This window comes from Emydura macquarii, unplaced genomic scaffold, assembly GCF_026122565.2.
Source record: "Emydura macquarii macquarii isolate MOO-44397 ecotype Brisbane River unplaced genomic scaffold, CSIRO-AGI_Emac_v2 contig_3240, whole genome shotgun sequence".
In the NCBI taxonomy this organism is placed as follows: Eukaryota; Metazoa; Chordata; order Testudines; family Chelidae; genus Emydura; species Emydura macquarii.
The window spans coordinates 2,003,660-2,027,549 of record NW_027133377.1 but is presented as its reverse complement, the minus strand read 5'-3'; the positions used below and the strand labels follow the sequence as shown (position 1 = coordinate 2,027,549).

Sequence of the window (23,890 nt, the reverse complement as noted above, 5' to 3'; positions counted from 1 at the left end):
GGCTTCTTCCTTCTACTGTTGCTTTTAAAAAAAGTGTAGGGTTGAGTTCTTTGTATAGAAATGATAATAGATATTAGGCCTATGACAGTTGACATTTTTCTGTACATCCACCTTGTGATGATAAAAAGAACCATGCTTGGTAGGAGCCTGAAAAGCTACAGAAAACAGAACAGCAATAATTTTCTGTGTCTCAAAAGATCAAATGATCTTGCAAGATTTTCATCATTTTGTGCCAACATCTCATGAGATTCTAGCCTGGCTGAGCCTGAATAACATTAGCTCCTGGCTGCTTTAACACCCATTGTTTTCAGTTGAGATGATAGCACGTGACATAACTGCTCCCCTGAGAAACAAGCTGCAGAAAAATGCTTAGTTGCTGTGGAAGATCATTTAAAAAGTAAACTGGTCATAGTAATAGAAAAAAAAGTTATGGACAATCCACTTTGACAGGGTCATGGATGGGGGTTCTCTAATAGAATCCAAAGTTAGAACTGGAAAATGCCTGACAGAGGTCACCCAGAAAAGGAAGTGGAAGAAGCCATAGAGCCATCACTTATGCTCCTTTTATTCTCTGTTGCTTATTTCCATGCCTGTAGAAGACAGAAACTACCTTGAAATCAGCATCTTTAGCTGGTACTGAAGAGAGGATTAATCTTTACACAACTACTGTATATAACATAAGTGTAGGGAGATGCAGTGACCGTTTATACCCAACAGATGAAAAAAGGAATTTGCTGGCTTTAAACTAGAGGACTCAAATGCCCGGAGAAGAGATTGAAGAAAGCTGCAGTGTAGCTGGGAGGGATGGTTCCCCTCTGAGAGGGACCCAGAGAGAGAACCAAACCCACCCTGGCTGCTAGAGCCCAGAAGAAGATCACCTGACTGGAAGCAGGAAGGCGGGGCCAAGCCTTTAGAAGCCGGGCGGACACCACCTGACCGGAAGCAGGGAGGCGGGGCCAGGCCTTTAAAACCCCAGCCTGCGGGCTCAGTCAGGTGGGGACGGCTGAGGGAGAAGGATGCCTCTCCCTGGAGGCTCCATGCTAGAACCAGGCCTGAGGCCCACGCTGAAGGGGAAAGGCCCGTCTTGACCCCAGACTGGGGACTGATGGAGAACTTACCTGAGTCCCCCATTGCCTGGGAGTTGGAGGGGAGCCCACCTGAGTTGCCCACTGCCCAGGAGCCAGAGGAGGGCCCGCCCAGGCTACCCGCTGCCAGGGAACCAGAGGAGGATAGACCCGAGCAGTACCGAGCCTGGGACCCGGAGAACCTACCGGCCCTACCAGCGGCCTGGGGGCCGGAGGACCTGGAGGAGCTCCCCTCCGAGGAGGAGCCCATGGAGTTGCTGGAGCTGCCACCGGTGGATGAGGAGGGCCTGATGGGACTACCACATCCCGGCGACCCGGAGGAATCAGATACCTGTTGGTACAGGGAGGAAGGAGCCCAGGGGCAGCCCTGAACAGAGGCTGAGTATGGGGCAACCTGGTTGGCGTGTTGCGGCCGGAGCCCCGCCAATGCAGTGGCAGGCACCCCTGCCACTGCTAGGGCCCTGGGCTGGGACGCAGTGGAGACAGGTGGGCCTGCGTCCCCCTCCCCCCTTCCCGAGCCACCCCGGGAGAACCTTACCCTCCTTACCATCCCAGACGCTAGACTGCTTGCTTTACCAGTCCTGCCTACGGGCCAGGCGCTAGACTGTTTGTTGCCTGACCAGCCCTGCCTACGGGCTGGGTGCTAGACTGCTTGCTTTACCAGTCCTGCCTACATACAGAAAATGAAAAGGAAAGACTTTTGGGGAAATTGAGGAGAAAAGGGGGAGAAAAACAGCTATGGAAGTACTTAAGTGAAGGGAGATGATTATTAAATTAGATTTGGGGATTATGGGGGATGTTAAGGTTTCCAAAAGAAAAGAGCAACTATATGTGAGGTGGTAAGGAAACAATTTTAGGGTGGCTTAGAGTTGTAAAGAAACAATCCCAAAGTGTTATATAATTATGAAAGCTAATGAAGTTGATAGTACAAGGAAGATCCCAAGAAACTGGCAGAAAACAGAATGATGTTCACTATCAAAAGAAGAAAGAGACCATAGATATTAAATATCCTAGGACAATTTATCTGCCAAGTAGTTGGCAGGCAATGCTATTTTTAATACCGATGCCTCAAAATTACTATCTGGAGTAATTTTGATCTCAGATTTCTTTGTAAACATGAAGTAAGTATCATAATGACTTTTTGAAGTAGATAGTAGTATATACATTTCCAGATGGGTAAACTGGGGCAGAAGGAAGTTACAAGCCAGATACTGTTTACCTTAAGTCACCAAAGGGCAAAATTGGCAATAAAACCAGAGAGTCCTAAATATCAGTCCATGTACTAACTACTAAACACTCTGCCACTCCTGGATAAAAGATTAATGTAAATGTTGCCGTGCTTGGAATCTTCTAAAGTTGAAGTCATTAGTGAAAATAAATAAGTTTATGAAGCTAATGAGCAATTTAGATGTAACCTGGCTGATGGTTACAGCTTTATCCTTTATACTCTCACAAAACTTACACTACAAAGCAAGTACTATGTCATGATCCTGAAAAGATTTGGTCACTAATTAGAAAATATTATACTCTAGCTCTTTCATTAGGTCCCTTCAAATGGAAGAAAGTCACACAGTGGCAAAAGCTTGAGAAATATAACAAGGTGCACATTCTCTGGAACATTATTTATATCAACATTGAACATGCTAGTTAAATTCAATTCAAAAAGAAAAAGAGCTCCAAATGAGAGCATTGTCCAGGCAACCACCACGTAAGACAAAGTGATTTTAATAATTATAGTTAGAACACTAGTAGAAACCAGTAGAAAGTGCTGCATGGAAGAACCTAGGACCTGCAGAGGGATACACCTAAAATATTAACATTTGTTTGTCTTAAGAGGGCGAAAGTATTATTGTAATTTTTATACTGAATTTTCTAAGCATGAAACCTAATTAAGGGGTCTAATAGTATAAGATGGCAAGTGTGAGCTTCAGGTGAGCTAAAGATGCAGTATGCTCTGAGTTGCAAGCACCAATTAATATGTACCCTCCAAGCTCATAAAGCTTAGCTGGAAAACTTCTGGGTGCTTCTGGGGGAAGTGTAATGCTGATTTAAGATTTTATAGAAAGAGCAGTAAGGAGTGATATTATGACTCACTGAGCTACTGCCAGTTAATCAGTGCTCTTCAATCTGTAGTGTCTTATCTTTACAGGTCTCATGCTGTTTTCAAAATTTTGGGGGATTGAAAGTTCTAATTGGATATCACCTCTTTTTAAAAAAGAGATCACACAGTGAGGAAGAAAGGGTCCTTCTTTTAAAACAAATTCTTTTCCATACAAACCTTTAGACCACCAAGAGAATACAGAAAAAAAAAACCCTGTGAAATCAAGAGTTCTCCCATCTGCATCTGGGAATATGACATTAAAGATAAATTGACTCTCAGAACAAACAATTGCCAAGAATAAAAAAGACCATAAACCTTGGCCTGTCTCTAGCATTAAACCCACATCCAGTTTTTTGAAAGTACAGAGTTGGGTCTAAGCTATGGAATTTGAATCCAGATTTCAAACACCCTATAGTTTGGTGTTCCAATCCAAGCAGTTGGTTCAACCTGTTACAGAGATAAAGTAGGGGACAATAGTTGCTCTGAGTTTGGATTCTAGATACCTCTACCCTTCACGTTTGGAAGTGTTTTGGCGTCCTGTCTCTTGGTTAGGTTCTTCTCTAATTTTTTTTCTCTAGTAGTTTTGACTTGTGTACATCAGTGTGCTCCAGCAAGGCCCACACAGAAATACACTAAGAAAAAGGCAGTTCAACTTCTCGTAGTATTTTTTGCCCAACTTAGAACAACAAGAATTGGAAATGTCATAGGAAACCTGTTTTTAGAAGACATCTAATCACATTTTTGGGGCTTGAGAGGGTCAGTAAAGTGGCAGTTGTTCAGTGAAGTAATTGGGTAAGAATCCCAGTTGAACCTAAACTCCAATTTAAAGCCAACTGAATAGCACAAAAGTGATTCCTCACGTATTTTTGTTGCTAAGTGTGGCAAGGAACTGTCATAGGGCAGCTGGCCTGGAGTGCTCTTCCGTGGCAAGCTGTGGCAAAACAAGCACACCTGCCTCATTTTCCCTTCTTCAGCATCCCCAGTAACTTCCCAACAATTTTCTTGCCTAATAATACCCCTTTTGGGGGCTAGCTTATTACAATAACCCTGTCTGTTTCTCACACCTAGTGTTCATAATCCTTAAAATCCCAAAGCATCTTATCCCTAGCTGCCCCACATACCATAATCCTTTTACCTGGATAGCCAGCCCAGCCTTTCCAGGCAGAGAGCAACACTGTCCTTGCCAGCAGGAATCTCTATAGCTTCTCTGCTGGGAATTCATCTTCATTAGGACAGCATCCCTCATTCTCCATGGTCTGTTAACCTTTGGACAGGGAGATACTTCCACTGTTCCCCTGGCTCAACTTCAGCTCTCCAGTTTAGCAGTCAGCAGGCAACTCCCTCTTCTGCTCTCCGGCCTTCAGCCCTCCCCAGCCTTCTGGCCCTGGCTCTGCAACTCAGGGAGCTCACCCAGTAAAACTCTCTTGCTGCTCTCCTGTCTTCAGCTTTCCCCCAGGAACCACCTATAGTTTCCTTCAGGGATCTTCTACAGTCCCCTGGTCTCTGGCAGCTCTCACCTGCAGATTCTCCTTCCCAAGCATTCTTATCTGCCCTTTTCCTGCCTGATCCTCCACTGGCTCAGTCTCTCTTCCCTCTAGGGCCAAGGTGCCCTCTTTTAAGCACTTTTGGGGTACGCTAATGAGTCACATTGCCCTCTTACAGGGCCAGTGTCACCCTGAGACAGCACCCTACACTGCTGCCAGTGGAGTCATCTTATTCATTGTCTGCAAATACTTGGAGAAAGGCTGGTTTAACTCCAAGAGTTTCACACTCATCCTAATATACATACTCCATGTGTAATTTGTTGTTTTCTATTTATCATTATTGTTTGTTTATACATAGTGTGGGAGCACTCCGCAGTCTCAATCAAGATCAGATTCCTGTTGTACTAGGCACTATGCGCACACAGATGATCTACAGTCTAATTCTCCTGTTTAAAAACTTTGCCATCCAGTCAGGAAGAAGAAACAATAGCATGTGATATAGATGACCAGTCATATACCATGAACACTGAAAAGCAAATAGTCAAATGTGCAGTTTTTAAACACTACATAGGTTGAACTTCGTGAGTATAAATAGATAACACATGCAAAAATTGTTTTATTTGCAAAAAGAAAAGAGGATTTAAATAATCTGATCCTTTATGAAAAAATGTATAGAATTGAATTGGGATGAAACTCATAGGGTACTGTAGAAGATCCTTAAAAGTCTGTGAAATTGAATAGCTTGCATTGTTTTTTGGAACCAACTTATAGAATTCTATATAAATATTCTCTATGAAATTCAATAGGATGGATCAAAAATTGTAAAAAAAATTACCATTTTATTATTTTCTATGACTTTTTCATAAATTTATTCTCAAGACTTTGATCCACTGTGCGCCAAATCTTTGGAGGCTCACCCAAAACTAATCTATAAAAATAAAGGAATTCCCTGACTTACACTTCCATGTTTAGTTGCTGCTCGGATAAGAAGAGGAGTTTGAAGCCAAGCTGAAATACATTTGCCTTTTTCACAATATAAAGAATAACCCATTGAAGCAGCAGCCCAACAGTTACATTAAAGTGCGTTCCACTTATAACAGATTTCCCAGAACAAACACATTAGTTCACTTTACATTTATCCAGGTATCATTGACAGAAACTTTAGTTTTAAGAGCAGGTATTTCCCCCACATTTTAAAAGTAAATTCCCACACATTTTATTCCAAAAGCATTAGTGCTCCTTAACTTCAAAGAAAATAGACTGAAGAAGCAAGATTGCAAGTCAGAATTTTTAGTAGACTTCAGCTTCAGCAACAGATTATCCTTCAGTTAGAGTCTTTTGCTTATGTGCATGCACTTTCTCTCTCTGCTGTCACACTTGCTTTACTGCCTCAAGACGTCATGGACTCTGGATATGTCCAATATAACTGGCATGCACTCTAGTTTTGTTGTGTCTTAGACTCTGATGTCTGGGCGTATTGATGCAGATCTGTCACAGAGGGAGAGAATAACAGGTGCTTTTATTTTTCTACAGTAAATGTATAAAATTGCCACATCGTTGAGCGTTTGTGTCATGCAATCAGAGGGAGGAAATGGGTTTATGCGTCTAACCATGGCATATTGACCAGTAATGCAACAGTACATTGCAGGATCATTATTACTAATTGCCTTTTTTCCTCTCTTTTCTTCTTCTATTAGCACTTTCAAAGCTTTAAAGAAAATACCAGCACAATGCCTGAATATATTTGGGAAAAATCTCATACATTTTTTTTCAATGGGCCAAGACAATGAAAGCAAGAAATTAAAGAATTGTTGTCATTGATGAAGGTTTTTACCCAGGGGAGCTACTTCACAACTACTCCCAATCATTCTTTCATGAGGGGGAAAGATGCCATGACCTTTTAAATTATTACCTTTAGATTTTAAATGTCTTATTGATTTGATGCGGATAAAAGATAGTGGAATTAACTCTAGATGTTTCATCAATTTTAACAGAATGGGGAAGAAGCCAATAACTAACTAAAGCTTTAAAAGGCAGATATGAGGTGTATTTTCTCTGAATCTATTTCATAGAAGTCATGTGCAATGAGAGGAAAATAAACCTCTGAGATGGTGTATTGTTTTCATATGACTGAAACCTGATTGAACAGGTATGGAATAGGCTTGTGGGAAGCTTATGGTTTTCACTTTTTGTGACAGATCTAATATATTTTGTGAAATCTTTGCCTGTATGAAACGTTATTAATTGAATGATTGATTTCACACACACAGCCCTGCCGCCAAAGCACCTTTGCTTTGACATTTGGGTTCCTGACATAGATTAAATACCGCAACCCATTATGTTAAACTGCCCACAGTGGGCAGCACATGCCGCTCACCTCCTTGAAGCTGACCCAGGCAAACATAAATCAGCTGGCAATTATAGACAATCAGGCAAAAGCATATGCTTGACTAAAATGCATGGGACCATTTAACCTGCATAAAAAAATGCCTTCACTGATTTTATTTGACCCAGTGCTGCACAGAGAAGGTGGTCACCCATAAAGTAAGCAGGTCTGAAACCAGCTGGAACTTTATAGCTCAAAACCATTACCTTGAATTCAAGATTGGATGTCTCCCTACAAAATATGCTCTGGTTCAGCTAGAAGTTGTGGGTTTGATACAGGAATCACTGGGTGATATTCTATGATTCGGGGTTGAAGGACTCGGACTAGATGATCATAATGGTCTCTTCTGGCCTTAAAATCTGAGACTTTATGAATTACACAATTCCCTTCCTGATCTCTTGCACACTGTAAAGTTATGATCTAGCCTACAAGGAAGTACAATGAAAACAGAACCATTCAGAAAAAGGAACACCCATCCATGGAAAGTTCCAACACTTCAAAAAAAAATGTCCCAAATTGGGACAAAAAGTCAAAAATTTAAAATCTTTTTGTGGAATGGAAACATCAAAACAATCTTACTGAAACATTTTGTTTCAATAATGTTGAAATACTTAATTTTGTTAATATTGAAATATTATAATATGAAATAGTAAATATAATATAAAAGTTTAAACAAAATAAGAATGTCAAAATGAAATATTTCATCTCAATGCTGATTAAATTAAAAAAAATTCCATCAGAATTTTTATTGAAATTGACTCTTGAGGGAATATATCAATGTGGGTGAGTTAATGTCTTTTATTGGATTAACTTCTGTTGGTGAGAGACAAGCTTTTGAGCTTACATGGAGGCTTTAGGGGCTGACAGCACTCTTGTACTGGTGGCTGAATCATTAAGGCAATCAGCTAGCAAGTGCCTACTGGGGGCTCTCAAGTGTTAGTTGAAGTCCCACAGATGACTAGTTTGTGGTGAAGGTTTTCTGGTGGCAGATCTTCCCCTGGCCCCAAATAGGATTAAATGCTGCAATGAGTAGAAATGTACTCAGTGTGTCACAGTTAAATACATGGTTTAGTATAAGTATTTAACACATATTTTAAGGGACCATTCAAGGTGTAGTGACCCATTAATTCAAAGATACAGTTACAAAAGTGAAATGCCAGCAAGCTGCATGGACACTTTTTAAAAACATCATAACAGAGTCTCAAGTTAAATGTATACCCCAAATTAAAAAATGTAGTAAGAATCAAAAAAGAGCCACCATGGCTATACAACAAAGTTAAAAAAGTGGTTAGAGGCAAAAAGGCATCCTGTAAAAACTGGAAGTTAAATCCTACCAAGGAAATTAGAGAGGAGTATAAAAGCTGACAAGTCAAGTGTAAAAGTATAATTAGGCAGGCCAAAAAAGAATGTGAAGAGCAACTAACCAAAGACTCAAAAACTAACAACAAAATTTTTTGTTAAGTACATCAGAAATAGGAAGCCGGCCAAACAGTCAGTGGGCCAATGGTGCTAAAGGATTGAGGTGCTAAAGGAGCACTCAAAGAAGATAAAACTTTTGTGGAAAATATAAATGAATTATTTCAATCTGTGTTCACTGCAGAGGATTTAAGGGAGATTCCCACATGTGAGCCATTCTTTTTAGGTGACAAATCTGAGGAACTGTCCCAGATTGAGGTGTCAACAAAGAAGGTTTTGAAACAAATTGATAAATTAAAATATAAGTCACCAGGACCTGATGGTATTCACTCAAAAGTTCTGAAGGAGCTCAAATATGAAATTGCAGAACTATTAACGGTGATATCATCAGCTTCTGTACCATATGGTTGGAGTATAGCTAAAGTGATTTTTAAAAAAGGTTCCATAGGCAATCGTGGCAATTACATGCCAGTAAACCTAACTTCAGTATCAGGCAAACTGGTTGAAACTATAGTAAAGAACAGAATTATCATACAAATAGATTAATATGATTTGTTGGGGAAGAGTCAATGGTGGCTTTGGTGAAGGGAAATCATGCCTTGCCAATCTATTAGAATTCTTTGAGGGTGTCAACAAACATATGAACAAGGGTGATCCAGTGTCCTTGGATATTGTGTCCTTGGACTTTCAGAAAGCCTTTGACAAGGCTCTAAGCAAACTAAGCAGTCACAGGATACGAGGGAAGGTCCTCTCATGGATCAGTAACTGGTTAAAAAAATGAGAAACAATGGGGAGGAATAAATGGTCAGAATAGAGTGAGGTAAATAGTAGTGTTCCTCCAGGGATCTGTACTGAAAATAGTGCTGTTCAACATAATCATAAATGATCTGGAAAAAGGGGTAAACAGTGAGGTGGCCAAATTTGCAGACAGGACAAAATTACTCAAGATAGTTCAGTTCAAAGCAGACTGTGAAGCGTTACAAAGGGATCTTACAAAACTGGGTGACTGGGCAACAAAATGGCAGATGAAATTCAATGTTGATAAATGCAAAGTAATGCATATTGGAAAACATAATCCCAACTATGAGTATAAAATGATCGGGTCTAAATTAGCTGTTTCCTCTCAAGAAAGAGTTCTTGGAGTCATTCTGTTTCATTCTTGAGAAAACATTGGCTTAACATGCAGCAGCAGTCAAAAAAGCTAACAGTTTTAGGAACCATTAGGAAAGGGACAGATAATAAGACAGAAAATATGACAATTCCACTGTAAAAATCGATGGTACTCCCACATCTTGAATACTGCATGCAATTCTGGTCACCCTATTTCCAAAACAAAATATATTAGAATTGGAAAAGGTACAGACAAGGGCAACAAAAATGATTAGGTGTATGGAACTGCTTCCGTCTGAGGAGAGATTAAAAAGACTGGGACTTTTCAGATTGGAAAATAAATGACTAAGAGGGGATATAACAGAGGTCTATAAAATCATGACTGGTGTGGAGAAAGTGAATAAGGATGTGTTATTATTCCTTCACATAACACGAGAACCAGGGGTTACCCAATAAAAATAATAGGCAGCAGGTTTAAAACAAACAAAAGAAAGTACTACTTCATACAACGCACACTAAACATGTGGAAGTCATTGCTGGGGGATGTTGTGAAGGCTGAAAGCATAACTGGATTCAAAACAGAATTAGATAAGTTCATGAAGAATAGGTCCATGAATGTCTATTAGCCAAGATGGTCAGCAATGCAACCCCGTGCTCCGGGCAGCCCTAACTTCTGATTGTCAGAAGCTGGGAGTGGACAACGGGATGGATAACTCAATGATTGCCTGTTCTGTTCATTCAATCTGAAGCACCTGGCACTGACCCCTATCAGAAGACAGCATACTAGGTAGATGGACTGTTGGTTTGATTCAGTATAACTGTTCTTATGTTCATTAACATCTGTCCAGTCATGGGGGTTAGGGTTCCCCAGGAACGTTTTGATTTAGATTAAATGGAATTTTCTATTGGAAAACTGTTCTGTCAAAAAAAGAAATTGACCAACTCTGAATGATAGAAGGACTAGTGTTTTTTATAACATTGTATCTAGCAATAGTTTTGGAAACAACTTGATTTTATTTCTCTGTCTAGAAACAGTTTCCTAATCAGTGGCACATTGAGCTATTTCTGAAATTTGGTCATGTACTGTTAAGACCTTTTCTGCTTTCCTTTGCCTTATGATGCATTAATTTTCACTGCGGGGGAAAAGCTTACATAGAAACTTCCATTTGTGAGAAAGAGCAGTGTTCTCTTCTGAAGGAATACTCTAGAGAAGCCATCTTTGGATCTTAATTTTTTTCCATGTTGTTCTTTCCAGTGGTGTTTTCCATTAACATTGTTTCATTTTAGGGCATTTTAAAACATTTTGGGCCAAATATGATCATATTGGTTGAAATAATTATGTAAGAAATTAATTTGACCCTTTGTGTGGTCATCTTTTTTTTAAAAGGAAGAAAAGTGCCTTCCCTATTATTTTAGCTGGAAATATATACTTTCAGCAAATTCACTTACTTAAAATATGCCTTTCCATTCCCCCCCTTCAAAATCTGATCCCAGTAGAGTATTTGTACATGTACAGTAGTGCAGATGAACTGTGAAACAACCATGAAAATAGCCATTGCCAAATATGTCAGAAAGTGTTATCCAGTTTCCTTATTAGTCTGGCTTTATAAAATTAAATTTTCTTAGGTCCCACAGTCTTTTCACATACCAAATTTCCATTGAATTTAATGGTAGTTACAGCATGGAAATGAGAGGAGGTCTGGCTCCACACTCTATCCCTCAGTTCATCAGGATGCTGGCAAAAGCAATCACTTCAAGGCTATTGCTTACACTGCAAGCTAGGGTTGTGAATCCCCTGCTTGAGTATGCATACTTGTGCTAGCTCTCATCAAGCTATCATGAGTGTAAATAACAATGTAGTTGTGTTAGTGCTGGTAGCGACTCAGGAGGCACTGCTGACCCGTGCTGAGTAAATACCACTGGTTTGAGGTATGTGTATACTGGTGTTACCTGCTGTCATGGATCCACAGCATCAGTGGAAGAGTCTCTTGGAGGATCCTCTTATGTGCCAGACCCCCAATGGGTCTCATTCTTCCTTCAGGGTAGGCCATGTGGCCTCACCACCTCCTGAGCCTGAGCCTGTTGGGCTTCAGCAGTTCTGCTTCACGCCATGAGCTCCATTCAGTGAGCCCAACTGAGACAGATTCCTGGTAGAGACTTGTACACTCTTCAAGGATTGATGCACCTCTCTCAGTATTTCCACTGACACACAAGCAGCATTTTCAGAACAATAGGGTTTATTAGTCAACTGGAACAGAGCATTAGGAGTCTGTAGGTTGACAGAGAGAAATGAAGGTTAAAGCATAGTCCATTCTCGTCATTCTAGAGCAATCCACCAGCCATGCTGTAGTGAACTCCATTTTCAAGCTTTCTCTGTCTCTCTCTCTCTGACTTCCTTCCTTAGTCAGTTCCTATGTGACAGACCCATAGACTTTAAGGTCAGAAGGTACCATTATGATCATCTTGACCATTATGATAATAAGACCCCTAGCCTAGCTTCTTCTAGAAGCCAACTTTTATCCACTCCCCTTTCATCCTTTGTTCTCAAGCTGGGGTTTCTGCTCCACTTCCATGCAAGGAGGTGGGGAAATCATCATCCCTCTGGGCCTTTGGTTGCTAGGTGATTGGGCTTTCCATTTTCTTCTCGGATTTTCCATTGATATGGGTCGGCCTCAGCCAGTCCTTTTTAATGACCCATTCAATCCACTCAGACAGCTAAGTGACACACACACACACCTATGTTTCTTGGTCTACTCTGAGGGCATACTTAATCCTGCTCCGCCCTCTCCCCCCCATCCTGTGGTAGCCATGCAAATTATAGGGGAAAGAGAGGCACACGTGGGATTCATAAAAAAATATTACAAAAATGCCCACTTTATCAAACCTACATATAATGCTGGAAGATAATTATTAATTTAAATGGTGCCCTAAATGAATATGGGTCTATGAGACTACATAAAGAAATGTCCTTTCCCTGAATAGCTTCCAGTCTAAGGTCAGGGGAAACTTTTGCATTATTTTAATGAAAACTAGTGAAATGCATATACTTTGTTCCTGTGCAGCAAAGGTGATCAGGTCACCCCATTACCATTTAAAGACAGAAAGGTGAAGAAATTCAAATGCTGGCATCTCAGCTGCATGTGGTTGGGGTGGCGGGGGAGGAAGGGAAATAATACTGCACTGCTGATTGTGCTCATTGTAAGTTGCATTTTCAGTATTGTACAAGGTATAACAGGAAAGCTAATGCATGCCGAAGAGGGGGTACCGGTCACAGGATATAGTGTATAGTTTAATCATCCTGACATTACAGTAGCTTGAGAGGCTTCATGAATGTATAGGAAAAGATTTGAGGATCTCCTCATAAAGAGAGGGTAGAGAAAGTTGGTATGTGTACCCATCTCCCTTCTGCTTTATAAGATTCCTTAAGGCTCTAAGGTCAGTTCTGTATAAAGTGGTGTTGATACTTTTTGGTACAATGATGTTTTACTTGGCCTATAATTTTAAACAGGAATTTAAGAGGGCTCTGCTGCTTTATGAAATACTCTGGTTTGTATATACAAATCTCAAATTGGATTTACTACTGTAGGCAACCTGAGAAAGTGTTAGGATTAAAGATAGCTTTGCGGGGAATAATGTAGTATCTCACTGAAATAGTAGTGCAGTATTATCCTATACAAAAAACACTGATAACTTAGAGTTACAGTTCCTGATGTAATTAATGTAATCTATTTGCACACTTACAGCACGATATAATAAACCCTAGGCACTGTAGAAAAGAAATCACCAATTAAAACAATGTACATATCTATTCTATTACCCTTAGTCCATTCACTTGATTAATGATAACACTGACTGATTTGATATTTACCTTATATTTTATAAAAACAACCTTAACTCTGCCTATATATCATACTCTTTCAGCAAATGTATATTACTGATATACCTTGGTTACTGTTAAAGTGTAATTAGTGATATATATAATATATACTGATAGAAAATTCATAAGGATGGCTGGTGGGTAAGAGATAAGGTCATCATTAGTGAATTTTTCACATCACTATTGTCTTACTTGAATACATGAATGAGGCTCCAATCTCATTCACTGGGTACCTTAGGAAGTTTCAGAAATACTGTAGGATATTTTACGGTATTATTGGAGAAACAATATGTGATCATGCAATTATATTCTGATGTAGATAGTTCAAGTTCCTAGTTTTGAGGTCTTAACAGTATAACTTCAGTGTTTTGCTAAGAACATTTCATTGAATTTTCCAACTTTTTTTAACAAAGAAGAAAAGATAGCAAAAAAGGAAAATCCAGGATCTTTAAAAATTTAGCTAGACACTATTTGAATGCTGTATTCTTTACAAATTAGGAGACATTTTAGCAAGTGATGTTTTTAGTTGTCCAACAATAAAAAATATTTGTGACCAAATTTTCCAAAGGATGGATCTTCCCTTTATAGGGTCAATTTCCACATACAAAAATTGTGCTTGCAATTTTATGTCCCTGGTTTAATAGTGAATTTAAATTTCATAGATTGAGCAATTTTTAAAGTCAGAATGGACCATTATGATCATCTAATCTGACCTTTTGAATTACACATGCTATACATTTTTACTAACTGATTCCTGAATGAAGCCTGTAACTTCTGGAATGAATGAGAGCATATCTTTTAGAAAGAGCTTATCTTTATTTAAAGAATCCAGCATTACCCTAGGTAAATTGTTCCAGTGGTTAACCACCTTCACTGTTAAAAAATTGAAACCTTATTCCTAGTCTGAATTTGTCTAGCTTCAGCTTCAACTCATTGCCTTTTACCTAGATTAAAGAGCCCTGACTATCAAAAATCTATTTCTAGGGTGGAAAACATGTTCACTCATCCCCTAGCCCTCCCACCCTCCCTGTTGGCTGAGCAAAAAAAACCCAAAACAAATTGGCTGGCTGTAGTTAGGATCTTTTCTTTAAAACTGATTGGCCACCTATCTGCTCAATGGTACGAACAAAATGAAGAACAGAAGTTTGGCACCTTCTGGAAATTGGTACCTAAGGTGCCTGCCCTGCTCACCCACCCCTAGAGCCAGCCCTGCCTACGTAGGTACTTGACTGTGATCAAAGCACTTCTTAACCTTTTCTTTGATACATTAAATAGGTTGATCTTCTTCAGTATCAGACTGGAAGGTAGATTTTCCAGATCTTAAATCTAGGCATTTGCTTGTTGGACTAATTGGTTATGTATGCAAATGCTCTGATTTGCCCTTTCAGTTCCAGTTGCAGAAAGAGAGGCTGAGCCTCAGTCCTTTTAAAAACTTATCCTTTTATGTGCATCCTTTTTTCCAGGAAATGTGATGAACTGTTCACTGAAGGAACAGAAATGGGTTTAGTGAATGTGATCATCCTGTTGAAGACTTAAAGATTTTCCTTGGGAAATTGTTAACATTGATTTGTATTTGTTCAGCCCTTTGAAGATGTGAAGTGCAGTATGAATGCATTATTATTTCATTATTAAATATAGCCAGACCACTTCCTTTGTTTACTATCTCTGATTGCTGGTCCAACGATGATCTCACAGACTTCAGGACATATTCCTATTACAGTGGACAGAATTCTGTGGCGATTAACAATTTGTGCTTCCACAGTGAAGTACAAGAAGTTACTTGGGGTGCAAATTGGTTCTTAATTCACCCATTATATTTTTAAGTTGCTGCTTCATGAATTACTGGGCCCTGCTCTGCCTTAAGATACATGGGTGTCAGTTTTATTGAAGTAAATGGGCGCTGCACGTATGTAACTGTAGGCAGAATTAGTCCCTCTTTAGCAGCAAACACGTTAAGTTAAAGGCAAATTTTGTATTAGTACTCTTTCCTATTCACATGGCGTGATAAGTCTGTAAAATGCCATGCACATCCTATTAGAAGACAAGATCCCTGCACAAAGGAGCTCACGTATATGAGTTAGACATTGCATCAAACTAAACTGGCAGAGAGGGGAGGTAAGGAAAAAGTGAGGGGACAAAACAAAGGAAATGGAGTGAACCTTTTGAGGGAGCAGTGTTTTCTTTGTTTTGGGCCCAGATCCTTTAAGCATATAATTTTTAAAATACAATTGCTATCTGTCTTCGGTAAGGTTCAGGAGTTGCTGCGGAAAGTGTCCATAAAGAGATTGCTTGTGGAAAGAAGTGCTGAAAGAAATGAAGGTTGAGGTTAAGGAACTGTGCCTCCTTTGTTTGTGCTTCTGGATTCTAGAGGTATCGCATTTCCTGACATCAAACATACCGTAATTTCATTGTGTGTTTAAGTAGCTGGTACACCTAGTAAGTAAGATCACCTATTGTGTATTTGGTAGTTTGGCGTGTTTTTTGGCATTTTGCTAGAGAAGACTGTGCAAGGCCTGAGAAGCTCTTTGACAGAAAAAGAGGGAAAAGATGCACTCAGGGATGACAAAAAGTATATGCCACAATTATCTTCTAAACTGGGACAGAACTATCTTGCAGGTGTCTTTCCTATTGCACCATTTCTCTTTGTCCAAACATTACTCATGCTTGAGAGATACCATAAATCAATGAGTAGAGTCTGTTTTCAGTTAGTTCTTTGACCTCCTATCAATTAATTCTCCAAATATCAAAAGTAACAGAAGGAAATGTAGTGCATTATTGCTAGGGGAGAGTCGATTTTTCTTCATAGGAATAGTTAGCTTTTCATTTCTAGGTCTAAAAATCATTTATATAAATGATGCTAGTGTTTCTAGGTCAGTACATGGTTAATACTATACATTGGATCACCACAAATCATAGATAGGTAGACAGATAGAGCTGTCTGTACTTGGTATCCTTTGTAGATGGGGTTTAAGCTATAATTCTGCTGAAACATATTTTAGCTTGTTTGAGGACAAACTGGTTTCTAACACAATTTAATCAGCCAACACGAATAGAGCCAGTTCATTTTAGAACAAGATGTTTTTTTAAAAACCCACGTGTTCATATCTAGGTAGAAATCTTCAGCTATAGTGGACAGGTTCACAGCTAGAGTTTAAGAGCAGAAATGTATTTTGGCACTATCATTAGTAAGAAACTGCTCTGCAAGTGTGCACTCTCCATTTGTTAAAAGCTAAAGTTTAATTCGACATGTTAGGGAACTGCTCTAGAAGAAGGTTTATTCCCGCCCACATAGACCTGCCAAACCATGTTAGAAACTGGTTTGACAGCAATCAACTTTAAACTGTACTTAAGAACCATTATTTAACATGATTTAAAAAACAGTTTAGCTGGGCATGAGGAGATCACAGCAGAAATAATAAGACCTGGGTCACACCCTGAGAATTTAATAGCAAATTATGCTCACTGGTTGTCATGACAGCTGTTGAAAAAGACAGCCTGTGAAATGAATTGCAATGGTAAAATGTAAGTCTTGAAAGATCAGAAATACAGTAGTGTGTGGAAACAGAGCTAATCCCTCCTAAATAAGATATTCCCCTGATTGTGCTGGTGATAGATATACTAAGATGTCTTTGTAATGATGAATGCATATAATCTAGATGTCCAATAGCTGTAAAAAGGGCATGAGGATTCCTTGCCTCTGTCCCAAAATGAGCAATATATTTTACTAGAAGACAGTAAGGACAGGGATTGTCTGCGTCCAACACAGTTTATATTGCATTTAATTGTGTAACTCTTGAAGTGCACTTAACACTGTATGATTTTTGTAACATCAGTATAGCTTCATTGGTCCATACAACCTTGTGTGAGATGGCAGCAACATAGGGACACAGTGAAGTACAGAAGATTGCATGATATGGAATTATTTAATCAAATCACTGATTTGACTGGAGAAGTGGGGAACATCTCTATTCTTTTGGTTTGAGTTATTCAGTGACATACTAGAGTGAATTAAGAGACATGAGTAGCCTTTATGAAAAACTAATATATTTTTCATATATTGGTTATTTGTTACATATCATACGTATGTTCAAAACATATTGAAATATGAAAAGGACAAAATCTCATATATAAACTATTCAGTAGTACATGCCGAGTCAAATTCTGCTCTGTCTGTGCAATTCCACTGACTTCCAGCTTGAGAGAAGAATTTTACTCAATATATTTTGTGTGATGAAAAACATATTGTCTTACTGTGTATTTTAAATATCCTGAAAATAGGAAATTGAAAACACCCAATATATTTTAGGCAACAAACCTTATATTAAAAAAAATAGGAAAAGCTAACAATAGATACAGACACTCTATATCTTAGCACATATCTCTGGGCAAATCCTCAGCTGTCAGTTGTCACAGCTCCAGTGACTTCAATGGACCTATGACAATGTACACCAGCTAAGAGTCTATCTGTAGAGTGCAGCTAGTAGATAAAGGACCCTGCTTAATTCAGCCATAATTGAGGACCTTATTTGAAATAAACTCCATAAATATATAAAAAATAAAACAGTTTATACATCTGCCCCTTTAATTTATACCTCACAGGATGAGGTTGACAAGCAGGGAAGAATGAGGATGAATAAATGAACAGATGATAAATTATTCTGTTTTTGCCACCCCTTCCCATTTGATTTTCTCCTAAAATTGGTTGCTGTCTGGCAAGCAAGCCACTTCAGAATCATGCATTGTTGTTCCAGAAATACTTCACTGCATATCCATATCTGCAGAATGTGGTATGCTATGTCCAACTGCCTGAATCATCCCACATTGGGAAGAAGATCCGGTGAAGAGAGCACCCACAACACAACGGAAAAGCATGTTTTGTTTCACACCATTCATCTTTCAACTCCTCTCCTGCCTATATATTGTTTAATTTTTATCTGTCATTCTCTGACCAAGACTAAAATTCATAGACACATGAATGCCACATCCCATAGAGCTATATGAAAAGGAGTGGGAGTCAGAAGGAGGAAAAGGTGGGGGAGAGGGATGAGACAAATACAAGGGCATCTCCTCAGCTGGTGTAAATTGACTTCAGTGGAGTCTATTACATTTTATGCCCCACATTTTAAATCCAACAAGGTTTCTGTCCATCTGATTGTATTGTTTATGTACCTGTGGAGTTTTTTTTCTTATTGCTTCCTTAGTTTTTCACTGTTCCTTTTCTGTTCCCTCTCTGCAGTATGTCCCTTTCCTGCACTCCTCCATTTGCTTTTATTGAACACACGGGGAAGGTACATGTAAGCAACAACATTGCTGGCACAATTGACGTGTGTATTTGCTGCACGTGGAGAAGTCAGAAGTGCAGATGGGTAGGCACAAGTGCTCATTTTCTGAAGTGTAAGTATGTGTCAAGACGTGCTCTTCGAGGCTATGGACTGACTTGGTCAACACTAAGGCCGGGGTCTGGGCTCCTTGATGGCATTTGCACACCTGCATCAAAGGAGGAATCAACACACAGAGGCAGAAATCATACCCTGGAATCAATCAGTAGTAGTCAACCCTATTGACCACTATTAAAATATGTCTTAAGTGTGACTTCAGTTTCTTCCTGATATTGTGACTTGATTCAAATTTATGCCCAGGAAAATAAGAAAACAACAAAAACCATAGTGTCTCCAACCTATGAATGATTTTTGTTTTACTTTTGTTTCATAGAGGAATTTGTTGAATCCATGATAATCACTTGACCCAACCACTAGGTTCTAGGTTTTAACTGCTCTAGACATTGTGGGTGAAATTCCCTGAATGCAAAGGCCCAGCACAAGTTTTATGTGCCATTTAAGTACTATTTTGAGGGTGTAATTGGCCCTTTGGTTTATAGACCCTTATTTGATCTCAGGGTGGGAGTAAATTTCAATCTCTATACTTAAGATTTTGTGTTGGCCCAGATACTATAGCTCCTTTCTTAATACATTTAGGATCTGTTCTATATTGTCAGATTAGTGAGAAGAAAGAGGGGGAAGAGAGGGTAGCAATATTGCCTGAGGGCTCTGCCAGCAGTGTCCATTAGTCAATGTTGTTACCAGCTAAGCCCTGCAGAATTTTCTCATATTCTTCACTGAGGCCAGGATATCACCTGCAAATGTATTCCTATTTCCTTTACATTTCTTACTCTTTTCTTAGTAGGTGGGAGATTCAGAGCAGCTAATTACTGTAGATATCATTCCTAACTTTAACACTGATGCCTCGTGTTAAATTTCTGCTTTTGAATTACAGCAAAATCTGTAAACCGAGCCTTTAAATATCCACTCACAATAATATAGCCATGTTTAAGATTCTCAACTCCTGTTACTTATGAGCTAAGTATAAATGAGCCACTGGTGGTTATGCAGTTTGTCATAAAGCATCTGCATTTAATTACAGAGATTTTTATCTGTGCTTGTTCATTCTGAAAGCCCTCATAGGCGTTTGACAGAAACACCAATATGCTACTCGATTTCAAAAGCATTTTAGCTACCCTTTATTTTATTCTAGGTTTTAACTGCTTATTATTTCATGCTATTATGAGAGAGAGACAAATGCATAATATACTGGTTTGTGCCCATACAATGACTCTCCAAATGTAAAGAGTGTGGCAAATGGCCGGCTTAACCCTAGTGGGTCTCTCGTAGTGGGCCAGGGCATCACCAGTTACCCCATCTCCACAGGGAGGGGGTAGGGACCCAGGCCCACCTGCTCCTCTGGGTCCCAGCCTAGGGGCCCTATGAGTAGCAGCTATGTGCTGCTGGCACCATACTCACAGCTGCAGTCTTTTCCCCTGGGTTAATTTCCCCCCTCTGTCCTTCTGGCTTCTTGGGCCCTGCTTCCTTGCTGCCTGGACTGGGCTTCCTTACCCAGGCCCCTGTGCCTGGAAGAGTATCTCAGTCCTGCCAGGGGCAGGTTTCCTCCTCCTTGGCCCTGTATCTTTCTCAGCACTCCTTTCTGCTCCTCCACACAACTTTGGACTTGACTTGACTTGACTTGACTTCTCTTCTCTTCTCCGCTCCACCCCTACTCCTCCAGCTCACATGCTATCTGTTTGCAGCTGAGGGTTTTTATCAAGCACCTGGCTGGGTCTTAATTGACCTCAACTGCTCCTAATTGTCCTCTAATGACTTCTGGCTAGTCTGCAGGGAACAGAGCCCTGAGCATTCTGGGGCTTACATGCTCCTTTCAAGCACTCTCCTACTGCCCTCTGCTCTTGCTATATCACAAGAGGTTCTTGCAGATGTGACTATTGGAGTTGTGTGAAACTTTTTTCAAAAAATTCAAATCTTTATGAAACTCACCTGATCTCACATCTTATCACGAGCTCAGGACTCAGACCAGGTTTATCCGAAGGTTTTGCTGAAAATTTCTTTTTAGCTAAGCAGGACCCAGTGTTGAGTGAAATGAGTAAAACCTGTGGTTGAGTTTTATGTTGATCCCATGTTAAACTTCAAACTCTGTATAGTTTTTGGCACAGAACCACATGGAACTTAGGGGTTCTCTAGTCTGAGTTTCACTTTTAATTTTTTGAGATTCCTTCAAATCTGAAGCTCAGGGCATGCAAAATCCAGCAAACCAAAGCACAAAGAGATTTGTTCTTACAAACTGAGCACGTAAATATACTAATGTTGGAATGATATAGAGAAGATCAGCATGGCCCCTGCACAAGGATGACACACAAACTTGTGAAGTGTTTCCCAAACTTCTAAATTTCATGCAGCTGAGTCGAAACAATCATACATTTTCTCACATCTCAAAAGAAAGGGTGTGTCAAAGTGGCAGCAAGTGTAAATCTGCATAGCTCCATTTAAGTAAGTGGAGTTGTGCTTATTTATACCAGCTGAGGATTTGCCCAAGTATTATTTATAGAGTATCAACAAGTTGCTTGACGCTTTTATATTTATGTATATACATAACTCCTGCTCTAAGGATGTTGGAATCTAGTTCAGGTAGAGACAAAACAGATCAGATGACAATAGCATCTGTGGTGTGCTGGCATAAGATTGAGGTTGTGGAATGATTTAGTAGGGTCATTTTCAAAAGATTTCATGGAATAAGTGGTGTGGGAGAGGAGGAATATTTCAGTACTCAGAGAAGAAATACAGTAGAACATCACTAATTCTCTTGGCTAATGTGAAATTCATCCTGGTTCAGCGAGCCAATACAAGGCCTAAATGCCTCCTACACTCTATTTTGGGAGCTTAAATGGAAATTAAGTGGTGCCTGGAGTTGGGCCTCTGCACTGGGATGAATACCTCCCATTAGAGATTACAAAACTTTTCATGTTAGTGAGTATATGTACAAATATGACTTTAAATAAAGGAATCAAGAATTTTAAAAGATCAAGGTTCAAAAAACAGACTGCTTCACATGATGTACTTTCATTTCTCTTGACCAGTGTCATTTAGTTCACATTATTTATACAGCTTCATAATACACTATTATAATGTATGATTTGAAAAAGTAATGCGGACAGAGGGCTGAATTCTTTATTCCAGTCTGGCTCATGGTACCACTCAAGGGACAAAGGGATAAGAAAATGGCCACAGGTGGCCAGCAGAGACTTGCCCTGTTGGAGCAGTTGTGCTGTCTCCACGTTTTACAAATGCCGTGTCCCCTCGACTTTGGATGTGGGAATGATGGGAGTGGGCGTGATACAGCATCTTTTTGTCACACACTCTTTTGCTCGTGTAATGGTTTCTACATCAGTGGCATCAGTTAGAGCTACCTGGAAGTGGCTGTAACTCATCAAGGCTTGGCTGGCCTTGAAAATCAGGAAGATATTCTGGTTCCCTGATATTTCTCCTCCTTCCCCCTCATGCCAAGCTGATCTTTGAAGGAGAGAATGAAGTCCAGTGTAGTAATATGAGACCTCACTAGAGCTTTCTGCTAGTAAAACTTCCTGGAGGAGAATAGGGTGTGAAAACACTGGCTGTTTTGTTTTTGTCTTTGTGAGGAAACGCTGGGTTTCTAGGGTTAGCTCAGTGAGAGCTAGTGAAGGTTGCACTGATGATCGCCACAAATGTCTCCACTTTAATTTTGTTTTTTACTGTTTATTCACCATAAAAATATAGGAGGTGGGAATAAAAGCAAAAAATTAAAAATACTAAAAGAAATGTAGCATCATTACTACATCATTGATTTAAATGTAGTACCAAGTAAATTATGAGACAAAAACTGCTATTTTTTTTTAGGTCTTCAGCGGCCCATCTGTATTCAGCAAAGCGCTTAAGCACATGCTTAACTTTAGGGATGTGCTAAAGTCCCATTGACTTGAATGGGACTTAAGCATATGCAGAAGTGCTTTGCTGAAGGGGCATGGATTGAACCATGTGCTTAAAAACTTCGTTGAGATCTCAGTTATGAAAGGACAGGATGATCTGAGATGGGAATAACATTTTTAAATCAGTGTATTATACTTCATATTTTGTTGTAAAAGTATAAAGTGGAGCTTCAGTAGCCTTGATGTAGTTGGTTCAGTGAGGCTTCCCCGAAGGACCACCCTGGTTGGAGATGCTTAACTAGAAGATGCTTCAAATGAGAAAAGTAATTCATTTGTAAACCAAGACATGAATGAAATCTCAGAAGTACTGGCTACAATATTGCTCTTCTTTCATCCATGGGGAATATTGATCTGAGAAATGAATGTTTGCATCATCTCTGCAGCATAAGGGAGGAAATAGCATGCCTGACACTTGCTCTGTTTGACTATGCAAAACAGACACTTAGCCGTGTTTGCCTTTTTCTTTCCATTTAAATGAATCATTATTTTCAGACCGAATAAAATAATGAATTTTCTAGTTATTTTTATGTATCAAAAGGATTCAAAGTAAATCTGATATGAACCTGAAGTATTTGAAGCAAGCGGAACATCTTTTAAAAAAAAAAATTGGTAATTTAAGAAGCAAATCCTGTGTTTTAATGCAATCATTTTAAAAGGAGGATTCACATTATTTCCTCCCACACATGTTTAATCTATCCACTCTTATTTCAAAGGGTTCATTCATACCAGAAAGTTTTGATTGCAAATTATTTTGATGAATGCATAATAGAGAATCTGAAGCTGAATTTATTCAGAAACAACTTTGACTGGAGTTAAGTCTAATTATGGCAAGGGGTAAGGAGGAGAGAATGAAAACACCTAACCCACTGTCTTTTGAAGCTGAAGACTTATGGCCCAAGAATGAATCGTTTCCTCTATGAATTGAAAAAAATAGTCAATATGCAAGAAATTTTCAGAAAGCGGTCTCTAATTTTTTATGTGCTAAATTACAGATACATCTGTTTGCTCACACAGTTACCGCATCTGACTAGACAAGTAAGCATTTACACTCAGATCCAGTAATAAAGTGACTGATAACCAGCATTTGCCTGTGCAAATGCAGATGGGTACATGCAAATTTGGGT

At 39.4% G+C, this 23,890-nt stretch overlaps 1 protein-coding gene and 1 non-coding gene across 4 annotated transcripts in view; both read left to right on the top strand.

Moving 5' to 3' along the window:
- The window catches only part of SPON1 (spondin 1), a 678,179-nt gene that overhangs the window by 225,478 nt on the left and 428,811 nt on the right, over window positions 1-23,890 (top strand). The gene's annotated exons all lie outside the window — the stretch shown is intronic.
- LOC137142709 (U6 spliceosomal RNA) lies at window positions 21,082-21,188 on the top strand. Its single transcript, XR_010917006.1, has one exon. It is a non-coding gene; the product is annotated as a U6 spliceosomal RNA (small nuclear RNA).